We start from the raw sequence: 13,633 nt of genomic DNA on the forward strand, positions 1-13,633 counted from the left end.
TCCTGCCTGCCACACTGCTGCTGTGGTTGAAGTCGTGGAGGAAGCGTCTGTGAAGACCGTTGGTCCCGGCTGCGGTCTGTCCTTGACCTTCGGTGGCATGTCCGTGTCGACTATGGTCAGCATCTTAGTCCAGGGTGGCTTGGAGGAGTAGGTGATTTCTCCTCCGAAGCCGGAGAGAGCAAGGGCCAGGTACTCCGATATTGCGGCTGACTCTGTGGTTGGTTGCTTGCGAAACGGAAGGTGGATGCTTGTCGGCTCTGTCCCTAGGTGTTTCAAGGCGAGTCTCCTGCCTTTCATGATGAGGTTGGCAATGCACTCGATTCCTGGGGAAAATGCACGAGCGGGTCTTCCGAGGACCACCCATTGGATCGGTTGGGCCTTTTCTGCAAGTCCTTGGGCCAGTGCTCCCACTCCCCCCTTCGTTGTAAAGTGGACGTACAGGTCCAGTGGCATGGCTGGGTTCCACCTGGCAAGCGTGCCAGTGGCCCTTTGGTTTTCGATGAAGTCGAGGGAGCTCGTTGCTTGCGGTGTCAGCTCCTTGGGATCCCAGGGGTTCTTTCCTTTCAGGAGGTCGTACAGAGGGTCCATGACCTCGGGAGGAATCAGGACGATGTTGCGAAGCCACTGCAGCGATCCCACCAGGCGTTGCACGTCGTGGAGCATCTCGATGTCTCGGTTGATCTTCATCTCGGGGGGTGTCACGTGGGTGCTCGTGATGCCTACTCCCAGGAAGATCACACAGGGTCCTCTCTTGATCTTTGCACTCGCGATCTCGAAGCCGTTGGCTCAAAGGGTTTCCGTGACTGTGGTCACCAGGTGATCTACTTGGCTTGTCGATGGTGCTGCCACCAGGATGTCGTCCATGTACTGGATGATGGTTGCGGTGGGGTAGGAGTGTCAGACTGGCATCAGTGCTTTGTCCACGGTGATTTGGCATATGGTCGGGCTGTTGACCAGGCCTTGCGGAAGTACTCTCCATTGGAAGCGAAGGTTGGGCCGCTCGCCGTTCCGAAATGCCACGGAAAAGGCGAATCGTTCTCTGTCCTCAGGGTGCAGAGGTATTGAAAAGAAGCAGTCCTTTATGTCCAGTACTGCACATGGCTGTCCTGTGGGGATGGCTGAGTTCGCGGGAAGCAGTGTCTGGACTGGACCCATGGGTCTGATCGTCTTGTTCACTTCTCTCAGGTCGTGGACGAGACGATAGCCTTGTCCGGACCTTTTGGGGACCACGAATACCGGGGTGTTCCAAGGACTGGTGGAGGGTTCTATGTGACCCTTTTGCCGTTCTCAATCGACCAGTTCCAGCAAGGCTGCCATTCGAGGCTCTGTCAGGGGCCACTGCTCAACCCATACAGGGTCTGATGATTTCCAAGTCAATTTGATTGGCAGCGGAGGGTGTACGGCAGTGGCCCTCAGGATAAATTTGTGATCCGAAATCCTAGCAAGGAGAGAACATCCCTTCCTAACAGGGGTGGAGAATTCTGCAAAATGTAGGGGTAGATTGCTACTGTCTGTTCTGGTCCCTTTTTCGTGTGAAGTGTTATAGCCACCAGCTGGGTGCTTTTCCATGCCCGGGACTGCCCCCCCACTCCGTTCACTGGGGGGACTTCTTTGAATTGCCAATGCCCGGGCCAATGCATTTGGGGAATAATCGTGCAGTCTGATCCCGTGTCCGCCCAAAACTGAAGCCCTATGATGTGAGGATCCTGGCTGCCGTAAAGGCGGCATGTCCCCCACACCATCAAGGGTTCCTTCCCTATTTTCATGACCAAGGCCACCCAGGGATCCCGCTCTGGGGCGTCCCCTGCTGTTCCTGTGACTCCGGCGCAGGTTGTGGTGGTGGGGGGTGCGAAGGTATTGAGGGTGCTGCACAGCTCTGCCATTGTATTGCTGGGGGGGATGCAAAGGTGACTGCTCCCTGTGGGGGCATAGGGTATGAGAGTCCCCTGCCCCACTGGGGGTTGCTGTAGCTGGGCCGCTGCATATTCCAGGTGGGAGGGGGCTGAACACGGCCCGGCCACCCCCTCCCTCTCCCGTTTCCCCGGGGCCTGGATCTGCATTCCTTATCTAAGTGCCCCTTCCTTCCACACCCCCAGCACGGTCCCCTGCCTCCCGCTTGGCGTGGTGGAGCAGCTGCTGATAGGCGCCTTGGCTGGGGGCAGTTTACTGCCAAGTGGCCTGCCTGGCCACACTTAAGGCACGCCATCACGCTGGTTATTGCAGTTTGAACTGCTGCTTGGATAGGAGCTAGGTGTTCCTCCTTTGCAACGTGTCTGATCATGGCAGCAATATTAGACCCCTGTGGCAGTGATCTTAAAATGTCCTTGGTGGCTGAGTTGCATTGCTGGCGTAAGCACTCTGCCAGAACGGGACCCTTCGCCTCTGAGGGTAATGCAGAGGAATCTAATGCGGCCTGGAGCTTGTCCACAAATTGAGTGAAGCTCTCACTCTCACCCTGTTTTATGGAAGACCATGGAGAGGGTTTGGCTACCACTTTAGAAGCGTCACGGATGGCTTCTCGGGCAGCTCGGGTTGTTGTCATGACCTCATGGGCTCGCAAGCCCTCAGCCTGTAGCTGGGGGGTGATCATAGTGGGGTCTGTGCCCATTAGCCTCTGTATGCTGGAGCCGTGCAGCGGATGGTCTGCCCCTGTTACCAAGGCTAGCTGTTTCATGCAATTATCCTCCCATTCTTGTTTGAAAACGATCATCCCTGCACCATCGAATATCATTCTACACGTCTGCTTAATATCAAAGGGAAGCATATCGTCCCCACCAAAAAGGCCGTCAATAAGTGTGCAAACCATGGCAGAATTAATTCCCTTATCCGCAATCGCTTTAACAATTGCCTGCACATCTTTCGGATTGACTGGTGAATAAGTCCTTTGGTTTCCGCCTGCCCCCCCCACACGGACCGGGAACACTGAAGTGGTAGACGGAGCCCATTCCGTGCAAGCCATTTTTATTTTCCGCCAGTTTGTGAGTGGGGTTTGGTTTTTCTCTGGTAACCCCTTCACCCAAGCGGGATCGCTGTGGCTAGTGACCTTACATGCTGCTTCTCTCTCTCTGTTAAAGCCGTAATCCAGATCAAAATCCTCTGATATTATCTCGGGCTCGGAGCTCGAGCCCGAGTCCGAGCCGGAAGTTGAATAAGGAGACGCTTCCGGGCTGCTCTGCCTTTTCCCCGGACTCCGACCCGCCCCCTCCTGCGGGGGTCGGGCCGTTCCCTCCCCCTGGGGTCCCCCCGCCTCCTGCTGGGGGAGGTCCTTGCCCTATAAGGACCTAATTTGAACTGAGGGCTCTGATTGGTCTTACGTGTCTCCGCGGGGGCCGCCCCGTCCCCCCGCTCGCCCGCGCATGCGTTGTTAAGCGGGCTGACCGCGATTCCGCCCCCCGCCTTCTCCTTTCCGCCCTGACCATGCGGTTCGGCGCCATTTTCAAACGCATATGGTGGGGGGGCGTTTTTATCCATCCCTACAGGGTCCGCCAATTCGGCCGCGTTCCGCGCCTCCTCCGCTAGCCCCTGCCAGAACGTCCGCGGGTGTTCCCCCCCCTCCGATGGTGAATCCGCTCGCTGAGGGAGGTCTGGCGTTCGCGCCTCCGCGCGCCCGCCCGGGTCAGGCCCCTCCACGGTTTGTGTCACCACGCCCACCCCCAATTGCGGCACGGCTAATAAACAAGTTCGCGCGGCTATCCAGGTTTCTTGCTCTTGTCGAGCCTTTTGCAGAGCCCTGACAACCCTGCCCCACGATTTTAGGGCTTTCCCTGAGCCCGAGGACATGGTGTCCTCCGCCAGGGCTTTTGTACAATTATCCCACACGTCCGAATGTAGGACGTCCACGGGGCTTTCAATAGCCCCAAGCTTAATCAGTCTCGGCAATGCGAGAGATAAATCCCTAAGTTTACATTCTATACCCCATTGTGCATGCATCTCTGTTACGACCTTCGCAATGGCTTCCATGGTCCACGCTGGTCCGGAGGCGTCCCTCCCGCTGTGGTCAGACCTGCTGCCAGCAGCCGCTGATCTCTGGCCAGGAGAGTTCCCGAACCCCGGGCGCTGCAGCAGTCCCGGGTTCGGCACCAGTTAATTGCCTTCTGGAGCAAGGCAGGCGACCTGGTTCAGACGAACAGCACGGCGGCCCACTCACCGGGGCCACTCGGGCCAATGACACACGCAGACATCAATGTGATGGACGGTCAAAAGGCGTTTATTATCTCATCTCTTGGGTTTTTATAGTCTAAGGGGTCTCTACGTCAGCATGGGTCTGTCTTTACCATCTATGGTTAGTAAGAGGTGGACTGTTACTGGGTAGGGGATGGAAAGTTACTGGAATTCGGTTAGGGGAGGCTACCTTCCTATGTTAGTTTCTTATCTATGGGAAGCAGATGGTCTTATCTAAGGGGATCAGAGGGTCCTGGCTTTCCGTGACATCGTGAGATCTTCCGCAGCGCCTTTCCCTGTCTACCACAGTTATTGGACACTTACTACTGGCTTCTATGCTTGTCCCTTTCACGCTTAACCAGCGACACTACGTCGACGTGACCTTTCTCAGCTAACCAACTGTCCGCAAAGCTCTCCACACTTCCCCCATTTTTCTGTTGAGTAAGCATAGTCTGATTAAATGCAGCAGATATCATCCTTTGCACCATGTTCTGTAAGCACATGCAAAAACACGGCAAAATTAACACTACTAACAGAACTATAATGCCCACTATAATGCCAACTTTAACAACAGAACGTAACCATGATCCCAGGCCTAACGATGAGAGCCATCCATCAATACTGAAACCTGATTCTACCTGTAAGTTTCCAGTTAACATTTGCAATTCAGCAAGCTGGGCATGGATGGACTGCGAATGGTCAGAAAGATTCATGCAAACCGATGCCCTCAAATTCTTCACAGCCATGGCCTTGTGGAAGTAAAAGAAAGTCAATCACAGCTCTATTTTAAAGCGTTGTGTGACAAATAGAATCAACATCAAGCAAAAGGCTAGAAAGTGCAAAAAGGTGGCATCAGTTTGCTTTGCAAGCCAGCATCCCAACTTATTTAGGGTACCATGGGCACTTGCGGCTGCCACCCCTGGAGTCAGAAAGGATGCTGCAATTATGGCCCCTGGGGACCAAAATTTTACATCGTCCCTACAGTCAGCAGTAAATGCATGGATCATTCTCTTATGTTGATGACGGTGGTGGCTCATGTTTAATATCATGGACGTATTGGGAGTAAGCAGAGACAGCCATCCAATTGTACATGGCCCAATGTCCGTGCAGCATCGATGGGACACCAGGCCAAGCACGGTCCCCACAGATTAAGAAGTAACCTGCTGGCAGTTGAATAGGGTCATTTGATGAGATTGACACTTTCCCTGTGGTATAATTGCACCAAGCTGTTGCATTACAATACACAGCCATGCTGGAAGTTACAATAGTGGAATGGTTTTTTGCTGAAAGCTGGCTTCTATGGTAAAAATTAATACATGCATCTGCCATCACTGAACCTAACAGCTCCAATTCTTGAGGTTCTTGTGGTGCTATGGGGAAGTGAGAAACTCATTGGTCCCAATTATCTACACTTGTCTTAGGACTGTCAGTTTTGCAGGTGGGTACACTTGAGGGACATGGCCAGGGACCTGCTGGTAGCCCTACCAAGCAAGTTGTAAATGGATTACCGGGAGAAGATAATGACAGGCTAATAGCCTCCTGGTTAGTTAAGTTTGCCAGGGTGATCCAAATGTTAGTCTTAGGCTGAGGTGGGGCCCATGCATGATTGGTCGAAGGACGATCAACAGCTTCGTCTCTACTCGCTGACGGTCTTCTGTGCTCAGTTGATGGAGTTCTGGTGGTTCCATCTCACACAGCTGCTCGGGTCCATTTAGCAGGTACCCATAAGGATCCTGTAGGGGTAGAGACACAAAGATATCCTTGGCCCCAATATAACACCTTAGCAGGACCTTGCCATTGTCCTATTTTGGGATCTCTGTATTTTACCCTTACATCTTGCTTTACACTTTGTTTCTCCTGTACATAGTGGCGAATTACAGCAGGAACCTTGTTTTCCCCAAAAACACACAAGTGATTTAAAACAAATAAACACCTTAATGGGCTTTCTTGCAGCTCTCTAATATCCTTGTATTTACCTAGATATCTTTTCAAGGTACCATTAGATCTTTCTACGATTGCTTGCCCTGTCAAGGAATTAGGGATGCCTGTCACATGTTCTATTCCCCACATTTGCATAAACTGCTTTATTCTTTTGCTGCAGTAGGCAGGCCCGTTATCTGTCTTAATACACCGTGGCACTGCCATTACAGCAAAGCAGCTGCTGAGATGCCTCTCCTCTTGTCCAGCTTTCTCACCAGTCTGTGCTGTGGCCCACATAAAATGACTATAGGTGTCTATAGTAACATGCACATACTTCATCCTATCAAACTCAGCAACATGTGTGACATCCATTTACCAGGTCTCATTTGTATTCAACCCTCTTGGGTTAACTCCCAGAGCTAACCTGCAGCCCCCATTATGATGACTACATATGGGACAGGCTTTGACTATTGCCCGTGCCTCATCCATAGATATCTGAAATTCTCCAAGGAGACCTTTTGCATTTTGGTGAAACATGGAATGTGACTCTCTGGCCATAGTCTGCCTGGGAGTTGGAGTCATTTGTGTGATTGAGACTAGCTTATCTGCTCGTGCATTACCCTCTCCTAGACCAATATCCCATTTGTGACTTCTGATATGGATAACAGAAAAGGGATGTTTTCTCAGCTTAATCGCCCTCTGTAATTGAATAAACAGCTCATGTAACCTCCTGTTTTGAACTTCTTTTATAGAGGCATCCTCTATTTGCTCACACACTCCTGCAACATACAAAGAATCTGTCACTATGTTGAGGGGCCCCGAAAAATGCATCATGGCCCATACAATAGCCAATAGCTCCATTGTTTGTAAAGTATCCAACTCGGAAGCCTGGAGAATCTGATGGTGCCATTGTCCCTTTTCCTGCCAGGTCACTGCAGCAGTTCTTGATTTTCTTCCTGCATCCGTGTAGGCTGTTATAGCATCCGACAGGGGCTTCTGTGATCTTTTTGGGCATTGAATCCAACCCCACTGCCCTACCCAGTTCAATGGTATATTGGGTATATCATCAGTGGCAATCATGCTTCCAGCTCCCAGCAGGGCCTCTTGTAATTCCATACTGTTTATCAGGTACCATGTCAACGTATCTTTCTTCATTGGTATCCATATCTGATCAGGCTCCTTTCCCATAATCTGTAATGCCCGTTCACAACCCTTCTTTAGCAGGTCAGCCAAAATTTCGATTTTTTGAAGAAGAGGTTTATGCAGTTGAAGTGGAGGACATATCCATTCTAAGGCCCACACCTCCCCCGTTTTTCTGTTTTGCTGAATAAGTGAACCCAGTAAAAATTTAGTTCCACACCAAACTGTCAGTTGTATGGGAAAGTTAAGATCTCGTCTCTGGACACTGCCCTGTGTCACACAGTCCAATATCTGCTGAAATGTCTTAACCTGCTCAGCGGTTATATGGACAGATTGTGCTGGGTCTGTCCCTTTTAGTAAAGGTCGAAGTTCATCTAACAACTCATTTGGAAAGCCCACAATAGGGTGCAACCATTGCAGATCACCAAGTAACTTTTGAGCATCATGCAATGTATGTATTTTAATATTCAATTGCAATTTCTGGGGGGTAACAACCTGATCAGTAAGTGTCCATCCCAAATATTTCCAGGGTGCAGATAATAGAATTTTTTCAGGAGCTACAGCCAAGCCATGTAGTTCCAGGGCCTTATGTATTTCTTGAATTTGTTGACCTGTAAAAGGTTGCGGCTGTGCAAAGAAAATATCATCCATGTAGTGATAAATGGTTGTTTTGGCCCAGGCCTGTCACAAAGGTTGTAAAGCATTGTCAACATACAGCTGACACAAGGGGGCGCTGTTGCGCATTCCCTGTGGAAGAGTAAGCCATTTGAATCCCTTGTCTGGTTCTTCTTCCCTATTTAAAACCGATAAGGTAAATGCAAACCTCCGAGTGTCTTGAGGGTTAAGAGCAATAGTAAAAAAACAGTCCTTAAGATCCACACTTAAGAGTGGCCAGTCCTTTGGCAACATGGCTGGGTTGGGCAAACCTAATTGTAAGGCTCCCATAGGCTCCATTTGTTCATTTACAGCCTGTAAACCTTGTAGTGAACGATACTTTCCCGACTTCTTTTTAATAACAAAAATAGGGGTATTCCATGGGCTTACTGACAACTGTAAATGACCCTGATCATATTGTTCTTGTACTAGTACATGTGCTTGTTCCAGACTTTCCCTTTTTAATGGCCATTGCTTAACCCACACTGGTGTGTCCATGTTCCAAATGAGTGGGATTGGGAAAGTCCACGCAATGGCCATTAGCCCAAAGGGTACTCATATGTCAGCACTACCCCCATTTGAGCCAAAATGTCCCGACCAATGAGGCACTGCACAGTAGGGGGCAAAGGCACAACTGAGAAAACACTCGGTAAAATTTTTCCGTCGATAGTTTCATATAACATGGGTGATTTTCTTCCAAGCGTTAAGCCTCCAACCCCGGTAACTGCTACTGTGGTTGGCTGCAATGGCCAGTTGTGGGGCCAGCAATCTGGGCTGATAATGCTGGAGTCTGCGCCAGTATCTAATAAACCTTCCAAGGTTTGCCTGTCACCCTGATACTCTATCAATACAGCACGTTTTGGCTGATAGTTTAAATTCATTGTTAACGGAGTAAGTCCTCCAGTGGAGCCAAAGCCCTGTTCCCCCCTGGATTGTGATTGATGAGGGGGTAATGTTTTAGTCATTTGTTCCAATGGAACTAATGGAGCTATCCTCTGTCCTTTTTTGATTCGTATCAGTGGAAAAGGAGTATGTACCATAACACAAATTTCCCCAGTAAAATCAGCGTCTATTACCCCAGTTAAAACAAATAATCCCATCATGGTGGCTGATGATCGCCCCAGAAGCAAAGCTCCCATAGGCTGTCCATCAATGATGATTTCTCCCTTTATTCCAGTCGGGACCTTTTCCAGTTGGGTGGTCATGAATGTTACGGCTTCTGAGGCTGCCACGTCCAGCCCGAGGCTCCTGGCGGTGGCTGGTTGAAGGGGGGCTGGGCTGAGGTCTTAACAGCTGCTACTTCTGTCTGGGTGCGGTGGCTGTTGGTCGCGCTGGGCCTCCCGGTTCCCGAGCGGTGTCCGCAGGCTCCGTTATTGTGGTATCCAAGCGACAACTGTGACACCAGATGCTAGCTGCTTGGCAGGCTCGCCGGGTATGTCCCATGCCTCCGCACCGGTAACATTTAAATTGGCCAGTAGATGGAGATCGTGGACTACTTGTTGCTGCTACTTGTAGGGGCGCAAGGGTGGAAAGGACTTGACTCTGCGATGCTGCTGCCTGCTCCTTCAGTCCTGTCCCTAGCTCTTTAATAGCTTCTACTAACATTGCCTGAGTCCCTACGGGCACATTTGCCATGCGATCTAAAGCTTCTTCTATAGTCCAATTAGCTCCTAGGGTATTTAACAAACTTTTCGTAGCCTGGTTGCTATTTTGAAGTGCTCATCGCTTCAATAGGGCCCCTTTCATAAAATCTGCCACTCCAGATCACTCGATAGCAGCGGCCAACTTATCTACAGAAGATCCAAACGATTCACCCCTTCCTTGCTTTATACCCATGTATGAGGGAACCCTGCCTGGTTCTTTTATCCTGTCTATAGCTAGCCTCACCAGTCGCATAGCCTCTCGGCATTTATCAGGACCGATTAACGCTTGTGCTTCTGTTTGAGCAAAAGCCCCTATACCCAATAATTCATCTAAGGTTATCCCCTGTAAAGGGTCACCTGGTTGCCGTACCACTGCTATGCACTCCTGGCAGAGTGCTTGCCAATGTGCATTAAACAGAAGCTGCTGATGTTGAGTAAAAATAAGCTTCGCTATTCCTCTACAATCGGCTGGCAATAACACCTGGGTCCCCCAAATATAGTCAAGCATTTGCTTTGTGGGCTCACTGGTCACCCCAAACTGACTAACTGTGGACCGTAACTGCGACAACAGTTTCCAATCTAGGGCAGTAATTGCTGCCTGTAATCCACCCCCGTCCAGAGGAGTATACACCACGGGGCAAGCCACTTCCATAGCTGCTGCCATAGCCTCACTATCCCCCGAATCCGTGATCTCTTTTGCTACCGCTGCCCATGCCTTCCTCCACTCTTGTGCAATGGCCCCCGCTAGGTCACTCTCTGCCCCAGGGATCAGCTCATTGCTAGGAGAGGGAGTGGAGGGTCTGGCCAGGGCACAGGTGGTGTGGATGGTTATGGGAGGTGAGTTGCTGCTTGAAGCAGGAGCTGATGTTGGTGGCAAGATAACTGTGGATGTGGCAGGAGGTAATGGGCAATCTGACCAATTCCCATAACTTTTATTCTTACCCTGAGCCGCAGTAGCTTGCTGTGCAGCCTTCTTTTCTACCTGATATTGTACTAACTCTTTATGCACCACTCGCCATAACTTTCCTAACTTCTTTGCAGTTTTATCATCATCTAAAACCGCCTCCCACAGCTTATCTCCAAAATTTCGCCACTCACTTAATTCATGGACTGTATGAGGATTTTGAAAAAATCCCTGTGCATACCTGTAAGCTAATAACCCATGAAGCTCTTTCTGCAAATCTATGCCTTTAACCTGTCGCTTTTTTAAAAGGCAAGTAAATAAATCATATGCTGCTCACCTTTCCATTTTAAACATCAGCGCTGTTGCAGCCCCACAAGGTCGAGGCAGCACGTATCGGCCGGGCTTTCCTTTGAAGTCACCCAGGGACCGGCACCTCCCCTGTTTTCAGCGGTGCTTTTTCACCATCCTTGCTGCGACAGGACCTGAACTCCTTCACGATCCCCCGTGGTCGCCATTACCGATATCACGTCGTTGGGGTCACCATGTTGTTGGGATCAGTGGGAGAAATGCAGCACGCAATATGAGTGATCAGCAAATCTCAAACTTTATTGATAGGTACACATCTTTATGTTGGTGTTAATGAGGCTCATACATATTGCAAAGGCGAGCTCACTATTGGTTAGTTACTTATCAGCCAAGTACACCTACTTCTGCACTCTTGTGGATATTTTATTGAAACTTTTCTTTGTATTTCTGCCAAAGATGTTCTCCCCTATCCTGCTGTTGCACCAAGGGCACAATGTCCTTGCCTGTCATTGGACACTGACTACTGACTCCTATAGGGCATAGAGACTGCTCCTGACCAGCACCTGGACACCTAGACCTGGATTCAAGTACAGGAATCTGACAGAATGTGTTTCTAACCTGCTGCCTATTAAAATCACCTCAGAAGAGAAAAGATGGGTTATATTGTTGAGAATTCCTACATCAACCTACTGAAATTTGCACGTGGCAGAGAAGCATTTTAGTGGAGTGCAGACCCCCTGCCCTCCTGCTAGCTCAATAAAAGGGCTTTTACAAGGCAATGCATTTGTCTGCTGATTTCTTTGAATTAGGGAGACCCCTCAGGACTGCTGTATCCTGAGGGAACACTGCTGGCCATCGCCTGTGTGTATCTGCAAAAGCTTCAAATCCACTGCCTCAGCTTCTGGGTCCTCTCTTGGCTAGCATCCTGACGTGGATGCAGGGCTGCTGCCAGGCACTTCTGGGACCCAGTGGGTCAGGACCAGCTGTCTCGTGTCCACGGAGCAGCCCTGACACAGCCAGGGCCATCCCGAAAGCAGACAAACGCTCATTGGTCAGCAGAGAGGAGCAAAGAGCACTGGGCTGCTCTCAGGGTATCTCAGCATGGTGCTCCAGTGGGAGGAGCAGGCTGGCCACCCACATTCAGGGCATCCCCTGCATCAAAAGGATGGGCATTTTGTCCTTTTCATCCCTCCAGCCCATAACCAGGCCTGACATCTCCTCTTCTAGAGTGGAGTTTTTCCATTTACAGTCAAATTCCCACCAGTTAAACCATAAAGTTTCCTTCATTGTCTGCTCTTCATTATCTTGTTGATATGCACAACAGTGGACCAAATATGGCAGGGCCTTAGACATGACTTTGGTCCTGACATACAGGCTCCTTGTCCCTCTGCTGGCCTTTAGTGTGCTCAACAAGATTGTGGAACTGCACAGTGCTGTGGAGCTGCACCTTCAGCACAGGGACCTTTCCAGCCTGACCTGCCCTCGTTCCTCTGGGTCTGTGGGAGAGAATGGCAGCAGGGGCCAGTGTGTCCCAGGGCCCCGGATGTGCTTCAGCTCCACAGGGATGCAGGCAAAGTGAAGAAGCCAAACTGTTTATTAATGGAAGGCGAAGCAAAGGGAGGAGTGGGGAGGGAAGAAAGGGGACAGGTAGAGTCTGAGGGCTGGGGGGAGGCACGGAGTTGTCAACAGGCAGGGAGAAGGCAGGAGCTATGGGAGCTTCCCATAGGCTCAGCTGTGCCAATCATCAGCTGTGCCTGAAGCTCCAGCTGGTCTCTTCTGGTCTCTTCTGGCCTCTCAAGGTGATCTCCTCTTCCATGGTATTTTTAGGACTTTTAGGAGCAATGGTTCTTCTGAGCCACCAGATATACGTAGTTCTGCAGATCTCTCAATGATTCTCTGCTGAACGACTATGTTCATTTGGGAAGGGCTGTCATCTCTTCTCAGGCCTTGAAGGGCTGGAAGAGAGATGAGCAGAGCCACGGTCAGAGCCTGAATCTGCATGTAGCCAAGGAGGCCTTCCTGCCAGGGCCATACACCCCACCTCTTCCCATGGACAGGAGGCAGCAGGAGACAATGGGATCAGCCAGAAGGTGCTGGCCACAAATGTCCGCCGCACAGGTCCTGTCCCTGAAATCTCTCTGTGCTTGTACACACAGGGAAAGAAGCCTGTCGCAGCTAGGGCAGGACTTGCAGTTCCCCCAGTGGCAGGCCCCGCTGTCAGCCCGCTGCCCGCACTCACCCTCATTGAGGAGCTGGAGCTCTTCCTTCCAGCCCATCGTGACCATCCCGGCCATGCCTGTGAACACAGAGCCTGTCACGGTCCCAGCGGCACAGCTCCCTGCCAGCGGCGCTGCCGGCGCTGTGGCCACATGGACTGCTGGCCAGGCAGGGCTCAGTCCGACCCTTGCCGCATGCTGCCGCCCCAGGGCACGGCTGCCAGAAGGCGGCAGCAGCGCCCAGGCCAGGCGGGGCTCCATGGCGCCGGACCGGGCTGGCGCTGCCGGGGCAGCAGGCGGGGCCGAGGCCGAGCTGCGGCGGGCCGGGGAGGGAGCCCGAGCTCGGGACTCACCGATGATCCTGACGGCCGCCGCTCGCAGGGGCTCCTGTGTGCTATCCAGGAAGCGCAGCGCCCGGCGCAGGTGCTCGGCCGCTCTGCTCCTGTCCTCTGCCAGCTGGAGAGAGCGGCAGGAGGGAAGGGTTGGCGCGGGCTCAGCTCCTGGGCCGGGCGTTGCCTGCGCCCATCGCCGGCCTCACCTGCCCGCACAGCCCTGAGGCGCGGCCAGCAGCCGCTGGCCAAAGGCCCCCGAGGGGAGGGGGCAGAGGGCCGGCTGCTGCCCGGGGAGCCGCGGTGCTGCCCCGCAGCCCCGCCGGGCCGGGGCTCCATGGGCACCCGACTCAGGCCCAC

The 13,633-nt window shown here is 51.8% G+C and overlaps 1 long non-coding RNA gene across 1 annotated transcript; it reads right to left on the reverse strand.

The window, feature by feature from the left end:
• Positions 1–12,554: 12,554 nt before the first annotated feature.
• On the reverse strand, positions 12,555–13,405 carry LOC128948213 (uncharacterized). The gene is made up of 3 exons (XR_008484105.1): positions 13,298–13,405; positions 12,968–13,024; positions 12,555–12,683 (listed from the first exon to the last, which is right to left on the reverse strand). It is a non-coding gene; the product is annotated as an uncharacterized LOC128948213 (long non-coding RNA).
• Positions 13,406–13,633: the final 228 nt, after the last annotated feature.

This window comes from Melozone crissalis, unplaced genomic scaffold (assembly GCF_028551555.1).
Source record: "Melozone crissalis strain CALT ecotype California unplaced genomic scaffold, PUWL_Pcris_2 ptg000114l_1, whole genome shotgun sequence".
In the NCBI taxonomy this organism is placed as follows: domain Eukaryota; kingdom Metazoa; phylum Chordata; class Aves; order Passeriformes; family Passerellidae; genus Melozone; species Melozone crissalis.